The sequence below is a fragment of the Neolamprologus multifasciatus genome, chromosome 15 (genome assembly GCF_963576455.1).
Source record: "Neolamprologus multifasciatus chromosome 15, fNeoMul1.2, whole genome shotgun sequence".
Classification (NCBI taxonomy): domain Eukaryota; kingdom Metazoa; phylum Chordata; class Actinopteri; order Cichliformes; family Cichlidae; genus Neolamprologus; species Neolamprologus multifasciatus.
In genome coordinates this window covers 26,672,081-26,691,951 of record NC_140453.1, presented here as the reverse complement: position 1 = coordinate 26,691,951, position 19,871 = coordinate 26,672,081, and the positions used below count along the sequence as shown (strand labels likewise).

The 19,871-nt window shown below is 41.1% G+C and overlaps 3 long non-coding RNA genes across 3 annotated transcripts in view; 2 read left to right on the top strand and 1 right to left on the bottom strand.

Annotated features, from left to right (window-relative positions):
- The window catches only part of LOC146502259 (uncharacterized), a 172,723-nt gene that overhangs the window by 87,825 nt on the left and 65,027 nt on the right, over positions 1-19,871 (top strand). The gene's annotated exons all lie outside the window — the stretch shown is intronic.
- Positions 6,145-7,566, top strand: LOC146502265 (uncharacterized). Its single transcript, XR_014869468.1, has 2 exons — positions 6,145-6,523; positions 6,687-7,566. It is a non-coding gene; the product is annotated as an uncharacterized LOC146502265 (long non-coding RNA).
- Positions 10,981-12,292, bottom strand: LOC146502264 (uncharacterized). Its single transcript, XR_014869284.1, has 3 exons — positions 11,931-12,292; positions 11,539-11,859; positions 10,981-11,327 (listed from the first exon to the last, which is right to left on the bottom strand). It is a non-coding gene; the product is annotated as an uncharacterized LOC146502264 (long non-coding RNA).

Here is a 19,871-nt window from a genome sequence, read left to right as displayed (position 1 = left end):
GATCGTGTTGGTCATTTAGAGTGTAGCTCAGGAGGAAGAGCAGCTCACATAGTAATTAGAACTGCGGTGGTTCACTCCCCGTCTGTTCCAGTCTACATGCCTCAGGCAAAATACTAATCCCGAGTTGCTGATTGTGTGTGACTGCACATAGAAGAAAGTGCCTGAGTGAATGAGGCTTTGAGTGTATAACAACCAGTCACTTTACTCAGCTCAGTCTGAACCTGTAATGAGTTCAGCTTTACCACCGCTCTGATCAGCTGAGACAAGGTCTGACAGATAATTTCACAAACAGGAAGAACAAGAGGAAGTTTGGGTGTGACTGTGGGCAAGGGGCAGCTTAACCTCAGCCTGCAGGAGAAGCCCTGGTTCATTGAAAAGTCCATGAGCTGCTGGAGAACACGTCTGTCCTGCTTCAGCACTCGCACACAGAGAGCTTCCTGCAGCAGAGCCTCAAACAGGACATGAAAAACTCCACATATAAAGGCTAAGCAGTAGGGGCTGTTAGCTGTTTGCTCTTTGGGGTTAGTAAAGCACTTTACTAGCAGAGCCTGTTTGAGTCCTAACACTTTGGCTTGTAAACTGTTATGTTGTAAACATAACATGATTTGTTTGGGAACAGAAAGATTCTTTTATTGGATAAAATAGCACTGATCACATCAAGCACCGCTCGTTGCTCTTGGCCAGAGGAGGAAAAATCACTTCCTTCCTGGTAACCACCTGTCACCTGACTCAAACAGGCTCTCCTCCAAACAGTCCTCAATCATAGAGTGCTTTACTAACGCGAACATTACAGCTGGAGTTCAGGAGCCAGTGTAGTTGACACTTTATACTATCAGGCAGGTAAAGATTTGGCTCACACAGCTGTGGACTGTGTCAGGGAGTGTGCACACAGAGAAGTGAAGTACGATTCATAATTCAAAGTATATATTAGACCAGGGGTCTACATGCAAATTTGCTGAGGGATTGGCTGTGTTAGTTCAGTGAGAGAGTCAAAAATTAATGTCTGCATTTTTATTTTGTTAAATACGAACAAAATGATAGAAGTGCTGCCATGTAGAGAAAGAGAGGACCAGTGTGTTTATTTGGTAGTTCAATGAAAGGCTTCAGTTAGCTAAGAGTGAAAAAAAAATTGTCTTGTTGTACAATATTTGAAATTGAAAAATCAAAAAAAACAAACACTACATTGTAGGAAATATTTGTGGGTGTTTTCTTGTTTATTTTGTACTGCTTGAACACTAAAGTAGCCCTCCAATGACACGACGGTGCCAGCAGTGGCTCACAGCTCCTCTAAGTTTGGCACTCCTGTATCAGACCCATGAAAACATGAAATATTTGTGATTGGCTGTTGATGGGGAGATGCTGTGGTTTAGACTGGGCATTCTCCTCTGGGTCCTCCCACCGGTCTGAGACAGCTGTCCTGTCTCAGACTGTGCTGTGTAAGCTAAGATTCCTGCTACAGACACAGACAGTAAAGTTGACAGTATATCCTGCTTTAACATAAACTCACTGCCGCAGCACTAACTCTGTTTATTTAACTCTGAGCTAGCTTAGCTAATATAAACTAATCTGAGTCTGTTAGCCAACCACATGACATCACGCTGACAGAAGATGGCGCTAAACATGGTTTTAAACTTTAACTTTAAGCTCTTGATTCTTAAAGCCAGCGTCACAGACTGAGTTACGTCTGTGTGAGTGTCTGTGATGCTGGGGTAAATGAGCTTTTATGTGTTCAGTGTTTCATGTCCCCTTTAAAATGCAGATTCAAGCTGTTTGTGGTGCAGAGTGTGAATGTTTGTTCAATTCTCTTTGACAGGTCTCTCAGGAAGTTGATTCTCTGATAAAAGCTGTAACGTGTGAATGATCTGATGTTGCTGTGCATCTGTGAGCTCGTATTAGCCCGTGACCTTGGGCAACCTATCACAGCTCAAGGCTTAGTGACTCTGTGACATCACGACTGAGCACCGCCTCGAGCCTCTGTTTCCTTTGTGCACATTGGTTCAGGTGTCACTTGCTCTGCATGCAGCTCTGCAGTCACACAAGGCTTCTGCCGTGCTCTGAGTCTAAAGTCTTTCCCCTGATAAAACCTCCAAATTATAATTTAAAACATTCTGACACGAAAGCAAATCCCCAAACTGAAAATAAAAAGAAGCTGCTATGTCACACGATCCTCAGAATTCATCTGGGAATCAAAAGCAAAGCAGAAAAATATTTGTTGAACCTCAGATCAAACTACAGACCGAGAGGCTGGTTTTATTAACAATGTAGGCAGGAACTGAGGCCATCTATGGGCAGAACTTTGTGCCATCGGAAATGGAATTTGAATAAGTTAAATTTGAATTTGAATTGCTTGCATTGAATCTGAGTTTCTAACTTGAATAAATGCTCTTTAAAACTGAATTTGAATTACCCTAATTTGAAGTTGAAGTTAGTTTTGAAGTTAAAGTAAAATGGAGAGAATGGGCCAATAGCTAGATTCGTACGAGGAATAAAGTGAGTTGCATGGAGAAAAATGACTGGAGCCACAGGTAAAGTTGCTTTGATTTTTATTGAACTATGTAGCAACAATTATGCAGCCCTTCATAAACAGGAATGAAAACATAAAAATAAAATACAATAACAGCAATAATAACACCCCAGAATCCTATCTGAGCTCAGATATGTCAGTCTTGCTGGCTTAATAGTCAGTGTTCAGTCGAATCCAAGAGGTCAAAAGTCTGTGATTAGTGCGATTTCGTCCTACCGCACTGTTGCAATTGCTCGTGAGAGAAGAGCAACCTGCCCTTCTGTGCCAACTCGGAATGGCTATGGTTTGGTTCAAAGGGAAAGGCTCGCCATCTTCCTTATCAGGAAGAAATCCAGGTCTCACGATCCCACAAAAAAAACTAGCCTGTAAACAACAGGGCTATTACTAATTCAGTTCACACTCTATAGTGGTATATATGGCCATATGTAAATAATGCAGTTGCTATAACAAGGACAAGCATAAAACATTAAGTCTCATTTCTAATCATAGTTTTTACAGTGCATCTTAACCATGGATGTAATCTTTAAATCACAATCAGCTTATTTCATCATTAAGGTGCACATTTCTATCAGAAAACATAAATAAACCATTAACTATGGTAGATTATTTTTTTGACAGTACTGCCCCTTTAACTGAAAGGGGGAGCATTGCTTTGCACTGCATAGCAATGAAGCAATATGTTAATTCAATGTAAAAAATAAAATCACCAAAAAAATATACAAAAGCCCACAGGCTGTAGTTTTACAGTGTGTGGTAAGGCATTGGCACAATAAGAATATGCAGAGACATCAATACTGTGCCGCTCAAGCATCAAATGTCATCATATATCAAATAAAACAGATTCATTACCTTTAACATAATGTCCTCCCGATTTTCATACACCTGGGGTGATCAGGGGTCAAAAATGTCCCCACTTCATTTGAATGTTTTTTAAAGTATAAAGTATAAATTGTCAATCAATTCAGTGTTACATCTTAGTTTTACTTAAGACCAACACACTAACACATAATTTACCCAACATTTTACATTTTAGGGCCACCACACCTTGTTTACATAAAGTACACTGTGTTTTTAAGTGGAAATAAAACAAGAAAATAAAATATTTAATTGTTTAGCTAATTTTGACTATTTGTCTAACTAAAAAATGCTGTATGTTGAACTTTAGTGAGAAAGTTTTTTTTTAAGCATTTATAAATTTTAAATGGCACCACATAATAACACCTGTGGTCCTCAGGGGTCAAAAATGTCCCCACTTCATTTGACTGTTTTTTCAAGTATAAAGTATAAATTGTAAATCAAGTCAGTGTTACATCTTAGTTTTACTTAAGACCAACACATTAACACAAAATTTACCCAATATTTTACATTTTAGGGCCACCAGACCTTGTTTACAAAAAATACACCCTGTTTTTAAGCGAAAATAAAACAGGAAAATTAAATATTTAATTGTTTAGATAATTTTGACTATCTGACTAACTACAGAGTGCTGTATGTTGAACTTCAGTGAGAATTTTTTTTTTGAACCATTTAAATTTTTTAAATGGCAGCACATAATCACACCTGTGGTCCTCAGGGGTCAAAAATGTCCCCACTTCATTTGACTGTTTTTTCAAGTATAAAGTATAAATTGTCAATCAATTCAGTGTTACATCTTAGTTTTACTTAAGACCAACACATTAACACAAAATTTACCCAATATTTTACATTTTAGGGCCACCAGACCTTGTTTATAAAAAATACACTGTGTTTTTGAGCAAAAACAAATTGAGAAAATAAAATATTTAATTGTTTAGCTAATTTTGACTATCTGACTAACTACAGAGTGCTGTATGTTGAACTTTAGTGAGAAAGTTTTTTTTGAAGCATTTATAAATTTTATATGGCAGCACATAATCACACCTGTGGTCCTCAGGGGTCAAAAATGTCCCCATCTGGTTTGATTGATACTTAATTAATATGAAGTCGATTTTTCCCCCACTTTTAATTAAAACTTAATTCAAACATTTTTAAACATTTTTTTTATTCCATTTCAAATTTAAGTCTGATAAAAACCTCATAAAAAGGAATTTTTTCTTTGTTTTTCGGGTAAAAAATAAATTAAATCATCAGTTATCGTGATTATCGTTTCACAACCAGAGTCGGTTGCTTTAACAGATGATCACAGACGGGTTTATGTCAAAGTTAATTTAGAAAGCTGTTTTTAAACTACTTCAAGTTTTTTTACTGGCAGCAAATAATCACATCTGTTGTCCTCTGGGCTCAAAAATGACCCCGTTTGCTTTGACTGTTTATAAAGCAAGAAGTATAAAATATCATCCATCTCTGTGTTTCAAGGTTTTATTCAACTTTATTCCAACTCGTTACCTGACAGTTTTCTATATTTTGGCATGGTGGGAACACCAGGGCATGGGTCTGAGTGAAGGCAAACTTTCATGAGGACAAAGACGTGTCCATATTTGACACAAGTGCAGGAGGAAGCTCAGGTTTATTCCTCTGCACTGGTCCCATCAGGAGGAAGCTCAGGTTTATTCCTCTGCACTGGTCCCATCATGGACAGCTTTCTTTCTGCAGTTGCAGGCCAAGGGTCATATACAGTAAACAAGTTGTTACAGGTGATTGTTTTCTTTTGGAAACCTGCAATGTTAGGGACAACTTGCGTGTCCTGACTGCAGGAGACGGTTTGCCATCGTACACTAGCATGTTCCATGTACAGCTGGACCTGCATCACATGCTGCCCATGTTTGTATTTCATAGTTCCCTGGTTTACTTGGATGTTCTGTTGGACAGAGTCCTCTGAAGGGGACTTGGTGCTCATACAGTCACATCAGTACCAGGATCTGACATCACAGCAGGAGACACGCCCACTTGTTCCATACACCTCAAATGGGAGCACGTTTGTGTCATGAACGATGATCATCTATTGTGTCTTTATCAAGAAATTATATCCTTTTTGTGCTTCTATAATTAATCTTGTGTCACCTTTAAAACTTCTCTACCAGACTCAGGATGTCATAAACTGGCCATAGCGACTCTACTGGATGCACGGCAGTAAGAATCAACACACCCACATACGCCTACAGCTGCATTCGATCCATTTTTCTTCCTCTCTCGTTGTCCCTCCTTTTTTGTCATTGAGTTGGCTGCATCTGTTCATAAGGTAAGAATGAATGACTTTTGTTCTATTCGTTATTTCCACGGTTGCATTTGAATAACAGTAAAAAAAAACAAAACAAACTCGTTAATGTAAAGTTTCGGACAAAATGTGGGAGCCCGAAATTGTGTCTACTTTTATCTTACAATCCGGCAACAAATAAATTACACTGTGAACAAAGTCTATCAACAAAGAAAACATTTTTGTTTCATACTTTTCCGTTATATTCCCTTACAAAGCTAGCTTTAACGCTTCGAGGGTTCTTTTGTTCTTGCCGTCGCCTCGGCGCTTGACCCAGACTTTCGCTCTGTAGTTGCTTTTTAGCATAGTACTACAAAAAATTGTAAATCTGTGATAGATGATTGATAAACTTAAAGGTAACTGTATAAATGTGTTCAATGACTTTGTTACTTTTAATGATTGGAGAGCACCCGCTTCGATTCGCACTCAATTCAAACTTTACGTTGCACGCTCACCTAACTTTACGTTGCACGCACACCTGACTTTACGCTGCACGCTCACCTACCTTGCGTTTGCACCTTTTGTCCACACGTAAACTGCGTTTTATTATTTATTTATTAGTTTTTTGCCTCTCACTGCTTAAGCCATTAATCTTTCTGGAATTGTTTTTTTAAACAGATGCGACCTCACAAAAGATATTAACTATGCTGTCAGACCTGACGAGAGCTGTTAACGAACTCCGTGAGGAGGTCAGAGCCATCCGCCATCCCTGCTGCAATGAATCGGTAGATGCTGGGGTATTGCCTCTGGATTTGCCCTTGCACAACATTGAGGAGCTAAACAATGCAGAGGCAGCTCTTCAATCATAAGAGGCAAATAAGGCAATGGTAAGTATATAAAGGTTATGTACACTTTGTAACTATAAAGTGTAATAGCTGTCAGATGTGATTTAAATACATAACAACGTCCTGTTGATTAAACACACAAGCACTTGCATACACATTTAAGACATGAGACACGCTAATTCCATCTCTTAAAATGTGTCTATAGGTGAGACGCTTTGCCTTGATTGGAGGGACCACACTGGAGGTGCGAGTCCGCCGTGTAATGGCTTATGCCATTACAAATGAGCTGGCCTCGGTACTAAACTGGGCAGGGAACAAAACCAAGGCCCAGACAAAGCAAAAAATGGCATTTAAAGATACAGCGCTCTGCAAATGCATATTTGGTAAGTTTTACAGTTTTTTTGCTATATTACTTTGTCTTTCTTAATAACAAGACTTTCATGTCCGGTTAATCTGGAGATGGAGTCTTTGGTCTTTGCCTTGTTTAGTCCTCGGGTTGTAGTTTGTACAGCCCAAGGAGCCCATGTTTATTTTGTTTTAAAGGCTACACGGCACACCATGCTAAGACTTATCACTTTTTCCGCTCATAGCTCTTTGGGAATCAAATGCGGCTGTTTGCAGATTTACGCCTGGTGACTTTCATGTTTATCAGCCTAGGAGTTTACATACTTTCTCCCCGCTGAAGACAGTTAACAAGAGCTTATTCATGTGCTCTAATTCACTTTTTTTGTTTGTGTGTGTGTGTATTTTTGTCCTAGATGGCCTGACGCAGCAGTTAGGGGCAAACTCTATGTCCGAGTTTGTCTTTGCACAAGCAGTGCAGAAATGGCTCCGATACGCCCCAGATCGTTTGGGTGGTGCAGGACGCACATCATGCATCCCCATCCCGGAGTAAAAAATTACAAACTTCTGTGAAACGTATAAATGTAAATAGGAAACTGTCTTTTAATAAAGTATTTAGCAAACGAAACATGCCTATTGACCTTTTTTTGTTTATTTTTTTCTCTGTTACATCACATGTAATGCTTTCTTATTTTAGGATATTAATATTGACATGATACATTGTGAGACATTTGTTTTTTTTTTATAAAGGGTGTCCAATTTGAGGAATAAGTACAATTATGTGTTTAGGTGGTTTAAGTATTGATGGAAACATGCAGTAGTTTAGTATTGGTTAAAATACCTATAAAGAAAGGTAGATTTCCAGTCATGATTTAACTGTTGTTTTAATAAAAAGCAACCGTGCGAAAGAGGTGGAAAATCAGCACCATAGCTCAACAGTGTTTCAATATCAGAATCTGACATTGTTTCAATGTCAACAGTATTAGAAAATATAACGTTGAATCAATGTCAGGTTTCAACATTGATTCAACATCAAAACCTGACGTTGTTTCAACGTTAAAAAAGGGTGCAAGAGTGACGTTAGGTCAACGTCACACTTCAACGTTGATTCAATGACATCGCCTGATATTGACTCAACATTGTTTCAATGTTTCCTTGCTATCTGGGTAGCTTTTTAGCTTCAAGGTTAGCTTAACAGCTTCTGACCCACCGTGATGGTTCCAAAGTCCAAAATGTTCACAACAAATCAGGTCCGTTTCTCCAAGGTCCTTGTAGATCTCCAGTATGGATATTTGCTCAATTTATCAAGTTTGTAGTTGTTTTCCAGCAATTAGCTCGGCAGTGAAAATTAGCAATGGTGTTGTGCACATCCGTCTCTCTCTGTGTCTGACCACTAGTGATGTGCGGATCGATCCTGAAATATCGATTCCTCCGATACCAGTCATTTATGTTCTAGAATCGATTCTCACATTAAAATATCGATATTTTAATAATTTAGGGTAAATTTGTAGTTTATAGTTAAAGGGAATACAGTGGAAAGACACTATATCATTCGGATTGTCTACATTGGAAGGAACTACTTCCTCTTCCGCCTTTCATAGTCATGTGTGAAATACGCTGTATAAATGTGTCCCCTGGCGTGCGCACTCACAACACTGGCTGAGAATTGTAGTCATGTGCAGACGTATTTTACATTCACAAACAGCCAAGACGTGGTTTGCGATACATGTGGCAAGAAAGTGAGGTGTTGTGGCAACACCACTAACCTTGTCAAACACAGAGTAAATCATATCACAGAATATGACAAGTGTATGTTGAGGTGAACTGAAGAGGAGGAGTGGACAGGGACAAGTGCTGCTAGCGCGAGACAGACGTCTCTCACGGAGTCCTTTAGTGCTGCAGGCAGGCAAGGTGTTCAAATAGCGCACGTTTTTTAAAAAAAAAATTCTGTATGATGAATTCTGCATTATTAAGTGATAAAAACAAGTAATCTGATGTCCTGTAATCATTATGACGCTATAATTTGAGATATAATAAAAGATTAAAGTTTTTGTACAAAGTATCGGTATCGGATCAGTATCGTCGATACCACCGTGAATTTTACGTGGTATTCGATCGGAAAGGAAATTAGTGGTATCGCACATCACTACTGAGCACATGTGACGGTACAGAGCAGGGGAAGGCGGGGCTTGTTCCTTCTTAACCAGTAGGGGTCTTAAATTTACTCTTTGGGGTTTTATTCTTATATTTATATTATTTATCTTTTATTATGGATTTACTTTAGCTCAACTCAGTGATGAACAGATTAATGGTGAATCACAATTAACAATAACAATGTAGTAGTGCATTACTGAGTCTTGTAAAACTCACTTGGTTACATCCTCCCCTCTTAAATCTCATGCACGGCTCTAGTGAAATAGGCAACATCATGAGCAAGGGAATCGATTAAAGCTTTGTTCAATCCTTGAAAGAGTGATTTAACCACTGTTACTAGTGGGTTACCTAGCTGAGGATAAGTGAGTCTTAGGTATGGTTGGCGAATTCTTTCAGATCTTCTGACCTGTGTTTCTGTTTGCAAGGTTTCAGGTTCATCATCATTTTCAACTTGTCTTTCAGGTGAAAGTTGATTAGTTGAGTTCTCTGACAACGGTGAATCTGACAAACTGGTCGACAAAACATTTTTGCCTTTTTGAGTATCTGTTTCAGACTCACTTGGTGTGTTGTTTTGTAGGCTTGTGTCATCTTCACTTCGTGGTAAGTTTGTTTCCCTTTCACGTTCCATCTGAAGTAAGTTGGTTTTAGAGCAGGGCGATATGACCAAAAATATTTATCACTATATACATTTGAAAATTTGCGATAACGATATAACTGACGACTGCTACAGCAAAAGCACAATCTCCTCTAAGTTTACGCCCAGTCCTGGGTATCTTCAGGAGCAGCTGATCAGCTGACCTGAGAGAGCGGGTGGGTGTATAAGGCTGTAGCAGCTCAGAGAGATAAGATGGAGCTAGGCCATGGAGGGCTTTAAAAGTAAATAAAATAATTTTAAAATGAATCCTAAAAGAAATGGGCAGCCAGTGAAGTGAAGCTAAAACAGGGGAAATGTGCTCAAACTTCCGAGTGCCAGTTAAAAGACGAGCTGCAGCATTTTGAACCCTCTGTAGATGACTAATATATGATGCGCTGACCCCAATATAAAGTGCATTACAGTAATCCAGCCGAGTGCTAACAAAGGCGTGGATCACTGTCTCAAAGTGCTGCCGTGAAAGAATTGGCTTTATTTTTGCCAGCTGCCTGAGGTGAAAGAAGCTAGATTTTACCACTGCCTTAATTTGATTATCAAACTTCAGATCACAGTCCACTTTGACCCCCAGATTTGTGACAGTTGGCTTAACATACTGTGCCAGGGAATCTACATACACATTGGGGGTCTCAGTGGGGGTACCAAAAACCATCACCTCTGTCTTTTTATCATTGAATTTAAGTTTTTTTTAAGTTAACAGACATCCAAGCCTTAATGTCATCGAGACACTGAAGTAATGGCTGTGTAAGGTATCTGCTTTTTTTTTTTTGGAGGGACATAGATCTGACAGTCATCAGCATAAAAGTGGAAAGGAATGCCGTGCTTTCTCAGTACAGAACCAAAAGGAAGCAGATATAAAGAGAAGAGGAGGGGGGAGGGGGCCTAGAACTGAGCCCTGTGGGACACCACACAAGAGGGGAGCGGAGGACGACACATAGTCACCAAGGCTGACACAAAAAGTTCGCCCCGCCAAGTAGGACCTGAACCACTCCAGTGCTGTGCCCCTAATGCCCACCCAGTGCTCCAAACAAGAGAATAAAATGGCATAATCCATGGTATCAAACGCAGCTGTCAAATCTAAAAGCACAAGAACAACACAGTCCCCAGCATCAGTCGCTAAAAGTATGTCATTAAAAACTTTTAAAAGGGCTGATTCAGTGCTATGAAAGGGTTTAAAACCAGATTGGAAAACCTCTAACACATTTTGCTTTTCCAGGAAGGCCGTTATTTGGCTGTAAACTACCTTTTCAAGAATTTTGGAAAGAAAAGGTAGTTTGGAGATAGGCCTGTAATTTGTGTGACCAAGTGGTTGGCGGGGGTAGATAAAAAGTAATAAAATGACAAGATCACCTAGGGGAATTTCACCCCCAGGAAATATATTTAAGAAAAATAGATAAGAATAAAAGGAGGCCGCACAGATTCAAGGATGCACACTGAGGCAGGTTGGCTCCAAAATTAAAACAGTTTTATTTATAGTAAAAATAAATAAAATATTAAAACCCAAGATGTAGCGTCATTGTTGACAGTGTCCTAAAGTGAAAATAAAACAATCAGGGAACTTGGACTTACCAGCAGCCGTGGACCCAAAAGAAAATCACACAAAAAGGAAAATCACTGCAGCCCACCCGGTGCTGTACAAAAGAAAGTGTGAAAACGACCCACCACCTGAGGTCCCAGGGCCACTGGCACGTCCTCCGTTCACTGAAATAAACACAGAAAAATATGTTAAAAGAATAAAAGGACACTGAAGGCTCGCTACAGATCATAAAACAACTAGAACACACTTTAATAACTTTAATAAAAGGAAACACACACACACACACACACGCAGGAAGGCTTATACCCCACGGGTCAAACTACCACTCGTGCTGGTAGTAATTATCCACAATTGCAAGCCAGTCTGGCTCCTCACCGGCTGAGACCGGCAACCGAGGCGATTTAAAGTCCCAGCACGACACTCGGGCAGAGGGCCGCTTCAGCCCGATCACAGAAGCGTGGGTACGAGCAACAGTCCAGGATAAAATAGAATAAAATCAGGCGAACCAGAAAAAGGTAAGCCTACTTAATAAAAACAAGATAAGACCAGCTAAAACAAAACAAGACGAGACAAGACAAGACAAGACAGCAGGCTCCACCGAGGAGGAGTCCTCACAACAGCGGCTGGGAAGGCGTTTCACTCTTCCGGTTTAGGTTGGGCGATTTGCCACGGAGAGGAGAATACAGCAGTCAAACCCTAAAACAGATAAATGTAACCTTAGACTCTCATAGCTATGAATGCTAATAAAAGTCGTTTTAACGGCTTACCCCAGGAACGGAGGCGCTATACTCTCACTGGTGGGGACAACACGAGCACCTCTCTCCGCAACGCCGGAATAAAACAAACTGCTGTGCTACAACAGGCCGCAAAAACTATATTAACACAAATTCCAGTGCTCGGAGGGAATCTGAGGTTAAGCGAGAGCATACCTGTAGCTGTCATATGATCGACTCTTGCTGATCAGTCCGTCACAGTGGGCCAGCATTTACTGCTGCTTTGCGCCGAATGCACGGGAGGAATGATCCAACAAAAACACCGGCTTGCTTTATACGGGCTAACGCCACCCTGCAATCAATATGCAGGTGGGTTCCCAATTAACCTAGTTGCGTGGCGAAGAGAGCGAGCGCAAAAGAGAGCGAGCGCAGGAGAGAGCAAGCGAGAGAGAGAAAAAGAAAGGCGAGTAGCCCATCTGGCCACATCTGCATGAACCGTAGGATCAAGAGTAGGTTTTTTAATCAGGGGTTTGACTACTGCATGTTTAAAATCTTTAGGGACAACACCTGACATCAGACTATGGTTTACCAGCTCAAGAACCAAAGGACCAACTGTAGGTAACACCTCTTTTAAAAGTCGAGGAGGGACAGCATCATTTGGAGAACCTGCAGGCTTAAGATGACCAACAGTCTCCTTTAAAAAGGACAGAGTCACAGGCTCAAACCTGTCAAGGACAGCAGAGCAGGAAACAGAGACTGAGAGGTCATGAGCACAAGGAGAGATTTGAGCCCTTGTGGAGGAGACCTTCTCAATAAAAAAGTGTAAAAAATTTTCACAGGCATCTGATGAGGGCTCGATACAGTCAGTATATGGTGCATTAAGAACAGAGTTAATAGTTTTAAATAAAACACGCGGGTTGTGGCAGTTTGACAAAATAATGTCAGATAAGTGTTTTCTTTTGGCATCTTTTACAGTTCTTTGATATTGACGCCAACAGTCCTTCAGCATCTGGAATGACACTTGTAGTCATTCCAGATGCTGAAAGTCATAATGAACTAGGAAGAAAGTGAACTAGGATGGAAAGTCATAATGAACTAGGAAGTTCTCCCATAAGTTCTTTGCAACAGTGGTGGCTTTCTGGTCTTTGGTTGGAATGGACACAGCATACTTTGTAAAATGATCCGTGATCACTAGGACGTCTTTAGTGTTTTTACTGTCTGGTTCTATTGAGAGGAAGTCCCTGCAGACTAGCTCCATGGGCCTGGAAGTTTTAATATTACCAGAGGAGCAGCCTTGTCTGGCAGGGTTTTTCTACGGACACATCTCTTGCAAGCTTTCACTTTCTTTTCGACATCAATTGCCATTTTTGGCCAGTAGAAACAAGACCGAATGAGTTCCAGTGTGCGTTCGACCACTAAATGCCCCATGTTGTCATAAAGATTGAGCATAACTGTAGGGCGTAAGGAATCAGGAAGGACTAACTGGTTGTTAGGTATCTAACATGGGTGTATCTGGGTAAGGCTAGGAGATTGTTATCGTTGCCTTCTTCTTGGAACATGTCTGGAATGGCAACTGAACAAGAGGGTCCAGTCTGGTCCAAGGCCATATGTCTTTGACAGGCTGCCATCACGGTATCAGATTGAAGGTGGAGCTCGACATCTTTGACTGAGGACAAGAGATGGGATCTGACCTTATCAATGCGTTGACATTCCTCATTAAAAACTGTATCGTCTTCAGGTTTGTCATGTGGTTTCCGAGATAGTCCATCTGCATCAAGATTTTTTCTCCCAGCTCTGTACTTAATGCCAAAGTTATAGGGGGACAATGCAGCCAACCAACGATAACTCGTGGCATCAAGCTTTGCTGTGGTTAGAAGATAAGTCAATGGGTTATTGTCAGGGATGACTGTGAAGGTGTTCCCATATAAATAGTCATGAAACTTGTCGGTTATGGCCCATTTTAAAGCTAGGAGCAGAGTACTTAGCTTCACTGCGGGAAAGACCACGACTTGCATAGGCTATAACCTGTGTGGTTCCATTCTGCACTTGATAAAGAGCTGCTCCAAGTCCGGTTGTACTGCCATCTGTGTGTACCAGATAAGGTAGCTTTGCATCAGCATACCCAAGCACTGGTGAGGTGGTGAGTTTTTCAATAATAGTTTGAAACAATATCTGGCATTCTGGTCCCCAACAATCACCGAAGGGTTCTTTGGGGTTCAGATACTTTGGATCACTGGGTGGGTTTTTACAATGCTTTTGTCTCGGAGGATAGCTAGCTGTGAGGGAGGTGAGGGACTTGACAATTTTTGAGTAGTCTTTGACAAATCTCCGATAATAACTGGTAAAACCTAAAAACGACTAGAGTTCTTTTAAGGTTTGGCGTCTCAGCCAAGTTTTGAGTGCTTCAATTTTTTCGGGGTTAAGGCTAGGGTATGTTTGGAAGAAACAACATTTGTTGGGTGAGAGTTTGAGCCCGTACTCTCGGAGTCGCTCAAGAACATGAATGAGTTGGGTCTCATGATCTTCAAGGGAACTGCAAAAGACTATCAAATCATCTAAAAAGACTAACACTTCTTTCAGATTGATGTCTTTCATACACTTTTTCATAAGCCTTCGGAAAGTTCTCAGGCATAAGATTAAATTCGTAGAACCCAAAGGGGCACACGAAGGCTGTCTTTGGCTTATCCTTTTCACACATCTCGATTTTATAGTACCCTGAATTTAGGTCAGGGTACCTAAAGTCAGAGTCATCACAGAGAACCACTGAGATCCCGCAAGACCAGAAAATGACTCCTCTAAGTTTGGCAGGGCATGTGTATCGCGGATGGTCTGCAAGTTAAGCTTCCTAAAATCAATGCATAAACGCACATCACCATTTTTTTTGTGGGCCACCACTATCGGTGATGAGAATAGAGATTCAGATTCTCTGATTATGCCTGCATCTAAGAGGGCTTGTAAATGCTTTTTAACTGCCTGGTAATCATGGGGACGAATTGGGCGAGATCTCTGTTTGGAGGGGGTTTTGTCTTTTAAGTTGATGTGATGTTTTATATGTGTGGCGTGTCCAAAATCAAGATCATTGTGTGAGAAAACATCGGAGAAAGTGTTTAGCTTTTCAGTTATCTTGTCTTTCCACTCTTCAGATAGTGGTGATTCACCACTGTCGAAACTGAGAAGGGGTCTTGAGTTTGAGGTCTGCTGCTGAGAGTTACACGTTGCAGACACCTTTTGGTCACCTTTCTCAGGCTCAGGACATGGCATGACACAGTCAGGGGCAACTAACTCAGCAATTACACAGTTAGTGGGCAATGTAATGTCATGGTTAGTCCCGTTTCTCAGCAACACAGGGACTTTATAAGGACCATGCTTTGGCAGAGATATAAAGCAACAATCTACAAACACACCACCAGGTAGGGAGCCGGTGGTGGGCTGTGCAATAATTGCGCACTGTTCAGGCTTAGCGTGGCTAGCATGCATAAAACCTTCCAGTAGTAGCTTTTGATTTGCAGGAAGGACTTCTTGGGTTCTACTTCAAAGTTTTACCAAGCCAATCTTGCCACTGTCAGTTTGTCTTTTTCTCAGTGCTAATGTCTTTAGCACTTGTTGGTATCCATAAGGGATTACTTTAAAGTCAAGTGAGGTGCTCTCACAAAGATGCTCATATAAGGGGTCAAGTGTATTTGTGCCAATTAGTAGAGTTGTGTCTGAGTTTGAACAAATGTGTGGGACAACTAAGGCGAGAGTAGATAGTTCAAGTTCTGACTGATTGAGATCTTTGGGGACATGATACCCGTCCCAATGTATCCCAAGTAGGGGACTGTCTGACCATTCGCACCTTCAACCTCTAGGAGATCACTGATGGGTTTTATAGGATGATCAGGTAAGTGTTCTTGATAGAAGGATTGGGCAATAGTGGTTACTTGAGACCCTGAGTCGAGCAAGCAACTACATTAAACGCCATTGATAACCATTCTGGCTGTGCATTTTCTACCCACAAGTCTTTTGGGAAGTTTAGGCACTGAGTGAACGTTAGCTGTTTCACACTGGGCTTTCATTGTCTTTTCCTTGGTGGGACTTGGTTCAGATTTAGCACCCATCTGTCCTGCAACAGGGGCTCCTTCTTGTTTAAATTAAAGGACTCATCGACTGGTCTGGATATTTCCCATTTTCACTGCTTTTGTCTGAGGGCATTCCTTTTAGCGACTACTAATGCTGGGTTGGCCTCATTACTACAGTTGGAAGCGATATGACCATCTTCCCCACACTTGAAACAGTATCCAGGTTTGGGTTTGGCTTACACTGCAGCAATTTGTGGTATCTGTTCCGGCTTGTCATGAGTTTTGGTACTTGTGTTCTTTTTTGCTTCCTGTTGTGGCCATTTTTGTTGAATGTTTATAAAACGCAATTTGTATTCATTTTTGTTTTTTCTTTAAAGTTGTAAGAATATGCTGACCTAGTTTTGTTATGTAAATTTGTAATTCATTTTATTGGAAAAGGTTTTGGAAAGTGATTGGTTTGTTGGCTTATGGACCCTCCCATTAATCACGGGATTAAGAGCACCCTGGAGGGGTGTGGTAAGGATGTTTTTTTTGTTTGCCAAATGTCTGATGGGAAGACGGGAGGGTTAGAAAATGATTTTTTGACCACTTTTGAAGTTGTTAAAGCAAATTAAGTTAACTTTCGTTTAATTTTAAGTTTTAAGAAGTTATTTGGTTGATTTTTGTTTATGATTTTCCACGAAATAAACGACATATGATTTTTAAACAATGGAGTCAGAAGTGCGTTCTAAAACAAACCTCCTGTTGCCACCCATGGCCTTTTCTTGGACTTTTTTGGTGTTTGGAACATAAAAGGCCGTGACACTTCCTTTTGAGGTTTCTTTGATGTTTTCTCTGTTTTGTCAGCTCTGAGCTGTGCGATTTGAGACCTGAGGTCAGCAATTTGCTTCTGGAGGTCAGCAGAATTGTTGTCCATTTCATGCTCATAATCGTTCCTACCTTGAGAGCATGTGGTTTGCATGTTAGAATACACACAAGTCCTTTGGAGCCCCAAATGTTGTTTCATGCGGGTTGCTTTACTTGCCTGTTTGTCCTCCTCAGTGCGTAGTTGGCAGTGATGTGTCGGTCACGAACAAAACGGCTCTTAGAGCCAGATCTTTGAAGTCAGTAGCGGTTTTTGATACGGGCGACACAGGCGGTTGCCCGGGGCGGCATCGTGGTGGGGGGCGGATTCACGGGCATCAGCAAAAAAACAAACCAAAAAAATTGCTCGTACTCATGCTGCCCCCACATCAGCCAGCGCATATTGGGAATGACATAGGCACCGATCAGTTTTCTATCGCCCATTTGCTGGGAGTGAGGGCGCCCTCCGTTTGCGAGGTGAGCCTGCTGCTTGCGGCACAGGGAGGAGAGGGCGGGGTGGCGGGGGATTCTCTGGCTGGCTGGAGCAGCATCTAATAACCAACTCGCAAAATAAAACAATAAAAAAAAAAACAACGAACACGAAAACACGAGCCATTATGATACAGACTTATAATTTGCACCGATGTTTATTCGAAATTCTATACGCAAAAAGTGAGCGCGAGAGCCCTCGGTGCTTGCTGCTGAAGTCAAAGTAAACTTTATTGTCATCTCCGCTATATACAGTCCAGTATATAGAGAGACGAGACGAGGCTCCAGTTACAGCAGTGAAAGTAAACGAACAACAAATATAAGAAGAGTAAGAAAATAAATACACACTTTAGGACTAGGGGTAAAGGGATCAATAACAATTTAAAATTTATAATTTACAGTTTGATGATCTCACACACAACCTGTCGACAGGGGAGGGGGCCGGCTGCTTCCAGAGAGAGCACATTTCATTCATAATGATGTAAATCCAATCCCATTATGTATTCATGATTTGAATCCTGGGTTGTGTGAAATCCCAGAAATACACCTTAGACCAAGTGAATCTGTGAACTAAGGTGTAGGTCTATTAGATTATATTGTGGCGATCCTCGAGTTGGGGGATTTGTGTTCATACTGCAGTGCAAAATGAAAATCAATGGAAGATGGACAAGAAAAGTTCAAAGCCATCAGGTGCTCAGTTTAGAAAAAATAAAAAAGAAGAGGAAGAAAAATGAGCAAAAGATACAGGTAAGCAGATGTGTCATTGGATAATAGCAGGTCATCCTGAAACAATCAGAATCAGAATCAGAATACTTTATTAATCCCTAAGGAAATAATGTCAGTTACAGTTGCTCCAAAGAGAAATGGTAAAAATAGTAACAGTAACAGACTAAACTCCAAACAATACATTATGTTACAGATTTTAGTATTAATTAGTCATTGTCAATTGTTTTTTTTGTTTTTTTTGTTTTTTTTTGCCTGTCCCGTTTGGCTCTTTTGCCATCAGAATTATTGTCTAAAGGCGAAGAAAGATGCCCAACGGATTTTCTTTACCAAATTGACCATCCCAGCTTTGCCGTAATGGTCCATTTGATTCACCTTTTATTATTTATTTTATTTTCACTTGCTGAATACGGGACAGACTTGACTTGGGGAAGGAAAGGGGAGAAAGAAAGAGGGAAAGAAAAACAGTTGAGAAGAGGGACGGGGGAGAAGGGCAAAAAACAAAAACCAACAGAATAAGCAGAAGAAAAAAAATACATATATCGATCACCTGGATCACCTGTTGAGAAAGAAAAAAGAAAACAAGCAGAAGAAAACGAGAGTAATAGAATAAACAACATCACAATGATATATGGGAATATGACAGTAAATACTAAATATTAAACATTATTGTGCAGCACGTAAGATCGACAGCACAGTGTGCTTTGAGGTAGGAGCCAAAAAGGGTGTAGTTTGTGTGTGTGATCACCCGTGTGTACACCTGTGAGCATGGACGCGCTTGTTTTTTTAAAAGGTTCCTTCATGTAATGATCTGCTAGAGGGTGTGGGGGGCCACTGCCCCGTCCTCCAGGGCATGAAGCAGGTATGGAGGAGATCAAAACTCCAGACATCCAGAGGCCCCCAGAACACAAGAGACCAAGGAAGACCAACAGAGGGGCAGCCGTGCCACTGTCCCAGAAAGAGCTGAGGAGAGTCCCAGATGAGGGGTCACTCAGCAGCCATGGAGCAGAAGCCAGGGGGGGGGTTGCAGTGACGTGCCCGTGAGCTCCGCCGGCAGCCAGCTGTGCCTGAGTGACCGAGCCCCAGGCCGAGAGGCCGGGGGCACTCCACCTCCGAAGTGGCCCGAGCGAGCCCCAGGCTCCAGGCCCCGATAAGCAGCCGCCAAGGAGTGAGCCGGTGTGTACCTGGACGTCATTGTCAATTGTTGTCAATTGTTGATTCGTCCTGTTCTCATTGTATGACGAATTATGATGTCTATAAATCATTCCCTGATGATACAATGTATACTCTCTTCATATGTGTGTGTGTGTGTTTCTCAGGTGAAATTCAGTATGGCTCTGACAACAGTTTTATGTTAATGTACAATCCTTAATATGTTTTGTGTGTGTGTGTGTGGGGGGGGGGGGGGGGGGGGGGGGCGCCAGAGGGAGTGTTCGCCCGGGGCGCCAAACAGGCTAGGACCGCCACTGTTTGAAGTGAACGATGCGTTTTCCTTTCTCTCACCCTCTCTCTCTCTCTTGCACTTTTTTTTTTGCTTCACTCCGCATATGAACCTTGTGCTTGCGCTGAGCAGAGGGGGGAGGGGCAGTAGTTACTAGTGATGGTAAATTTGATTCTTTTTACTGAATCAAGTTTTAATGAGTCACTCACCGAAGTGAATCGGGTTTTTTGAGTCATTTGATTCACTGAGTCAGTTGACCAGAGAGTGGCAAAAATGTACATTTTCACTCAAACTTAATTTGTTTCTCTTTTCATGTAAATCCTACTGCTAAGATGAATGATTCTAAAAGAAAACAACTATTTTATAGAGAAAAAAAAGAGCAAAAACATTTCTAAAATTAAGCAATTTCCTATCAAAATTGCTTCTCTCGGTTTTTATTAC